Below are 6,001 nucleotides of genomic sequence, written 5' to 3' on the forward strand. Positions count from 1 at the left end.
ATGAAATAGTATGTTACCCCACCCCACTATCATGTGACCTCATTCACAGCACATTAAGTTCCAAAACCATGCACCATTTCCATGATCAGCCGGGTGACTGAGATTTTACAGTTTTCATTGGCTAAATTCCAGAAGCTGGTTGTCAGATCTTTCTTCCTAATCTGAGTCTGGATACTTCACTGGAACATGTTTAGCATCACAACAAACTTCCGCTGATAGACATGTTGTGACTGTGTATAAGACTGGTTGTCAATGACTTGAACCCATATATCCTGCATAAAGGTGAGAGCTCTACCACTGAACCACCACTGTCACTTCCTAGACATGCACATAAGCAGGAAAATGTAATTCACATTGAAAAGGATAATTCATTCAAGCTTGCAACTAACAGGTACTGGATTAACAGCCAAGATACTCAGTTCTAACTATATTCCATTTCTTCAAAAGTTAATCAAAGATATGGAAGAGAGAAGAAAGATACCAAGAAAACGCCTAGAGATGCAAACTGAAATGTCTAAAGGGAAAATACACTAGATTAAACGTTGCAGTAGGAAGTACCCAAGATGAACACACACACGGAGGTGCACCAAGCTGCTGCTGCATGATCTTCTAGCCATGGAAGGAGGACTTGCAGATGGAATGCTGGTGCCAACTAAGGGATTGGGTGGTTTTGCTAGGGGCATGGAGTCCTTGCAGGAATGAGACCATAAAAACACGGCTCGTGGGATCTTTTTAGAAAATTGTTCTGTTTGACTTTCTTACTAAACTTGTTATGTGCTGTTGAATCAAGGACAGCTTGTACTCTAGGAACAACAGATCTGGACTCTGCCCTATTCTGTGCCACCATCGTAATTTCTGACATACTTGAACCCATTGCTGCAGTTACAGTGTAAATAGATTTCATTGAGGACCTTCCTCTCTACTGCTGATCTTCCATCCTTCCAAGGATGATGTCCTTTTCCAAAGAATTGCTTCTACCAGCAACAAGTTAAAAGTATGTGAGGCAAAGCTCACTACCATCAAGAAGAGCCAGAAGCAGAGTGCATTCTCTGGATTCAGTAAAGAGTATGTGTCAGAGATGTATGTTTTCTCCATACTTATTCAGTCTGTATGAAACGAGCAGCAGATGAAACGAGAAGCTGGACTATATAAAGAACACAACATCAGAATTTGAACAACCTGTGGTATGCAGATGACACAGCCTTGTTTGCGGAAGCTAAGAGTTTCTGAAGCACTTACTGATGAAGATCAAAGACTTCAGCCTTCAGTGTGGATTACATCTCGACATAAAGAAAACAAAGTGGAATGGAAATAAGAACCACAGAGAGGGAGTGGAAAGAGTGATAATATCATGTGGGAATTATAATCAATGTATAAAATAAAATAAAATATGCGTGAATGGATGAATGGAGTACCAGTATGCTTTGTACAACTTTAATTCAAATTACAAGAAAAACTTTAAAAAAGAATATAAATCTGTGGTACAAAATGTTGTTATTGTTATGTGCCATTGAGTCGTTTCCGACTCATAGCGACCCTATGCACAACAGCTCTAAACCCTGCTCTATCCTGCGCCAACCGCACCGCCTCTGACACACCCATCCCGATTACCCCAGTCACCGAATCAATCCATCTCATAGAGGGTCTTCCCCTCCTGCGCTGTCCCTCCACCCTCCCAAGCATGATGTCCCTCTCCAAGGACCCGTCCCTCCTGGCAACATGTCTAAAGTATGTCAGACGAAGCCCCAGAATCCTTGCCTCCAAGGAGCAGCTTGGTTTAATCCTCTCCAAGATGAATCTGTTTGTTTTCCTGGCAGTCCAGGGTACATTCAGTACCCTTCTCCAGCACCACAGCTCAAAAGCATCCACTCTTCTTCTGTCCTCCCTAGTCATTGTCCAACTCTCTGATGCATAACAAGCGATTGCAAATACCATGACCTGTATCAGGCGCACCTTAGTCTCCAGAGAGACACTGTTGCTCCTGAGTACCTTTGAGAGGTCCCTAACGGCAGTCTTTCCCATCGCGATACGCTTTTTGATTTCCTGACTGCTGGTACCAAGAGTGTTGACTGTGGAGCCGAGCAAAGTGAAGCTGTGAACACTCTCAATCTCTTCGTCATCCATCCTGATGCTGCCAATTGGTCCAGTGGCGAGAATCTTTGTCTTCTTGATGTTGAGCCTTAGTCCATACTGAAGGCTGCAGTCCTTGACAAAATAGGAAAACAAATAATGTTAAGTCTACACAAGATTTTTTTAAAAGAAAATAAAATGTCTCACAATTGGATCAATAAACAACAGAGAAAGTATTTTTTATTATAAAAAGAGAAAAAATTGAAGCTGCCAAGGAATTAACTTTATGTGGATCAACAATTAATGTCCATGGAAGCAGCAATCAAGAAATCCAGCAAGGCATGGTATTAGGCACATCTACTACAAAAAGACCTCTTTAAGTTTTAAAGCAAAGCTGTCACTTTGAGAGCCAAGTGGTGCCTGACCAAGCCATGACAATTGTAAGCACGTCTCATGCATGGGAAAACTGGATGATGATTAAGAAATACCAAAGAAGAATGAATGCCCTGGAATTATGGTTGTGACAAACAATACAGACATACCCTGTTTTATTGCACTTCCCAGATGATGCATTTTTTTTATTGATTGAAGGTTTGTAATAATCTTACATTATCTATCTGCATTATTTTTTTCTTGTCAACAGTATGTGCTCATTTTTTTTGTCTCTGTGTAACAAATTTGTCATTGACACAGTTTTTCATAATATTGTATACTTGAAATGCTTGCTGATTGAAAACTACAGTTTTCAATATGGGTCACTTTTCAGTACCAGGAAGACAAAAATCCTTACCATTGGGCCAATAAGCAACACTAAGATAGATGGAGAAGACGAGAAGACTGAAATAGTCAACAATTTTATTTTACTTAGTTCCACAATTAACCCTTAGGTACCAACAATCAGGAGATCGGGAAATGTATTGCACTGGGGAAAGTTTGCTGTCAGGGGCTTCTCCAAAATACTAAGAAAGTCCAAGGAGTGCCTGACTCTGGCCAATTTCTTTTCAATCACCTGCTATACATCTGAGAGCTGGACAATATATAAGGATGGCAGAAGAAGACTCTAAGCCTTTGAGCTGTGGTGTTGGGGAAGAGTGTTGACTATCCTATGGACTGCCAAAGTACAGTTAGAGTGCTCCTTAGAGGCCACAAACTTTGGGCTCATTGCTAGGAGAGGCTATTCCTTGGAAAGAGATATCATACTTGGAAAGGTGGAAGGTCAGCAAAAAAGAGGAAGACTCTCAATGAAATATATTGAAACAGTGACTGTTGCAATGGCCTCAAGTATGTCAGAGATGTTGAGGGTGGCACAGGTTAGGACGGGGTTCAGACCTGTTGTTGATGGGGTTGCTAACGAGTTATACTCAATGATAGCCAACAACAACAACAACATTGTAGACTTGATGGACCATAGTTGAATGTAGACCTAATTTGATGTACTCTGGGAAACCAAGCAGTTCTTGTGACTTGCTTTACTTTGATGTTCTCTTTACTGCAATGATCTTGGACTCATAACGTCTCTGAGGCCTGCATTGATTCCACTATGAACTATCAGAAGAACAAAGCAATATCTTAGAAAAAGTACAGTTAGCATACTTCATAGAATAATGATGAGACATCATCTTACATACTCTTGGGCAGAAAGAACTCTTCATGAAGAAGTGCATCATATTTGGTGAAATAAAAGGTCAGTATAAAAGAAGACCACTCTAATAAAATGGACATAATGTCTACAACAGTAAAAAAATACCAGAAGACTATTTATGCTTTATTGACTATGCAAATGAATTTCGCTATATGGAGCACAACAAGCTGTGGCTGACATTGAGAAGAATGGGAGTCCCAGAGCATTTAACTGTGCACATGCAAAACCTATACCTAGACCAAGAGCTTGTTGTGTGAACAGAGCAAGGGAACACTATATGGTTTAAAATTAAGAAGGGAGTACATCAGGTTTGTATTGTCTTTTCACACCTATTCAATGTGTATGGTGAGCAAATTATTCAAGAACCTGGACTGTATGAAGAGGACTGAGACATCAGGATCAGAGGGAGACTTATCAGTAGAATGTGTTATGCAAATGGTACAACCTTGCTTGCTGAAAGAGGAGGGCTTGAAGCACTTGTTGCAGAAGATCAAGGAATGCAGTCTTCAATATAGATTGCATCTCAATGTCAAGAAGACAAAGATTTCTTACCACTGGATTGAGACTATCAACAACTTCATCTCACTTGGATCCACAATTAACACCTTTGGTACCAGAAGTCAGGAAATCAGGAGACACATTGCAGTGGGAAAATCTGCAGTTAGGGACCTCTCCAAATTATTGAGGAGTAATTATGGCAGTTTGAGGACTAGGGTGCATGATTCAGGCTATGGTCTTTTCTATCACTTGTTATGCATCTGAGAGCTGGACAATAGATAGGGATGGCAGAAGAATAATTGATAACCTTTGGGCTGTGGTGTTAGGAGCTCTGAACATCCCATTGGACTGCCAAAAGAACAAACGAGTATGTCTTGGAGAGGGTGCAGCCAGAGTGCTGTTTGGAGGCAAGAGTGATTGGACATGTTGTTCAGAAGGGCTATTCCTTGGATGCTGGGAAGGGTAGAGGGTTGGCAGGAAAGAGGAAGAACTGCTACCAGGTGGATTGACACAGTGACTGCTGCAATGAGCTCTAATGTGTCAGAAAGTGTGAGAATAACAGAATAGAACAGGGGTCAGTTCTGTTGTTCATAGGGTTACTATGAGTTGTACACAACAACAAACAACAATGTCTACAACATTGGGCTCAAACATAGCAAAAATTGTGAGGCTGTTGTAGGACTAGGCAGTGCTTTATCCAGATGTACACGGGGTTGTTATGAGTCAGAACCAGCTTTCTGGTATATAGCAACAACGTTTCATTTGTGTCCTGAACAAACAAGTTGCGAAACCAGATTCTAAGAAGAGCACAGCTTCCTTCCTGATTGGAGAAAGACTTATTAGCAGTCTAAAATACGCAAACAACAAAGCACATTTACCACTCATTGCTGACCCTTTAGCAGGTTTTCCGAGGCAGTAAATCACACAGGAGATTGCTCGTCATTTTCTAGCAGAGTAACTGGTGGATTTGAACCACATATCAATCACAGTACAACTCTCAACAACAGTGATAGGATTATAAAATAGTACAGCCACTTTTGAAAGCATACATCTATCAAACAATCTATTCATTTCACTTCTATTTATTAATTTTACTTGACGTCTGTGCTCCTTAAAAAGGTGGAGATTAAGACATCTTCTTCACTCTTTGTACTGTGGGATGTGATTTGGAAAAAAAATTTTTAAAAAACCCCAGCCTCCCCATGTAATTTGGATAAATTCCCATCTCCCCTTTGCCCCCCCCCGCCCCTCCCCCCACAAATGGCCTTTGCCTTGCTTGGGCAGTGTTGCAAAACCCTTTAGCTCCACCAGTAAATGCCTGGAGGTTACTCACTCCACTGAACAGCCAGAGTTCAAAGGTGCTCACTCAGCCACCTTGCTCCATGTAGCCACTTTACTCAGGCTTGTCACCCTGTCTTGTGTTGCTGCTATTTCTCTGCCTGGAGACTCTGCTGACCTTGCTACAGCTTCTCCCAGCACTCTGTTTCCTGAGTCTGAGTGGTTCTCAGTGTGTCTAAAAGATACACTCCTCTCCGAATCTTCTTTATACTAGTGAGAAATCCCTCTCAGCTTCTGGGACTGGCTCGCTTTAAAGCCTAGTGAAGCGACAATGGACTGATGTCATTGTTAAGGATTTGTACACCTTATTTGCCTAATTCCACCCTGCGTAGGATTTCATGTACCTTATTGAGTTTTGATGTTGGAGAAGCGTGCTGAATATCCCATAAACTGCCAAGAGAACAAACAAATGTCTTGGAGAAAGTGCAACCAGGGTGCTCCTTAGAGGCTAAG

The sequence above is a fragment of the Elephantulus edwardii genome, unplaced genomic scaffold, assembly GCF_000299155.1.
Source record: "Elephantulus edwardii isolate Elephantulus edwardi_28Jun2011 unplaced genomic scaffold, EleEdw1.0 scaffold00541, whole genome shotgun sequence".
In the NCBI taxonomy this organism is placed as follows: Eukaryota; Metazoa; Chordata; class Mammalia; order Macroscelidea; family Macroscelididae; genus Elephantulus; species Elephantulus edwardii.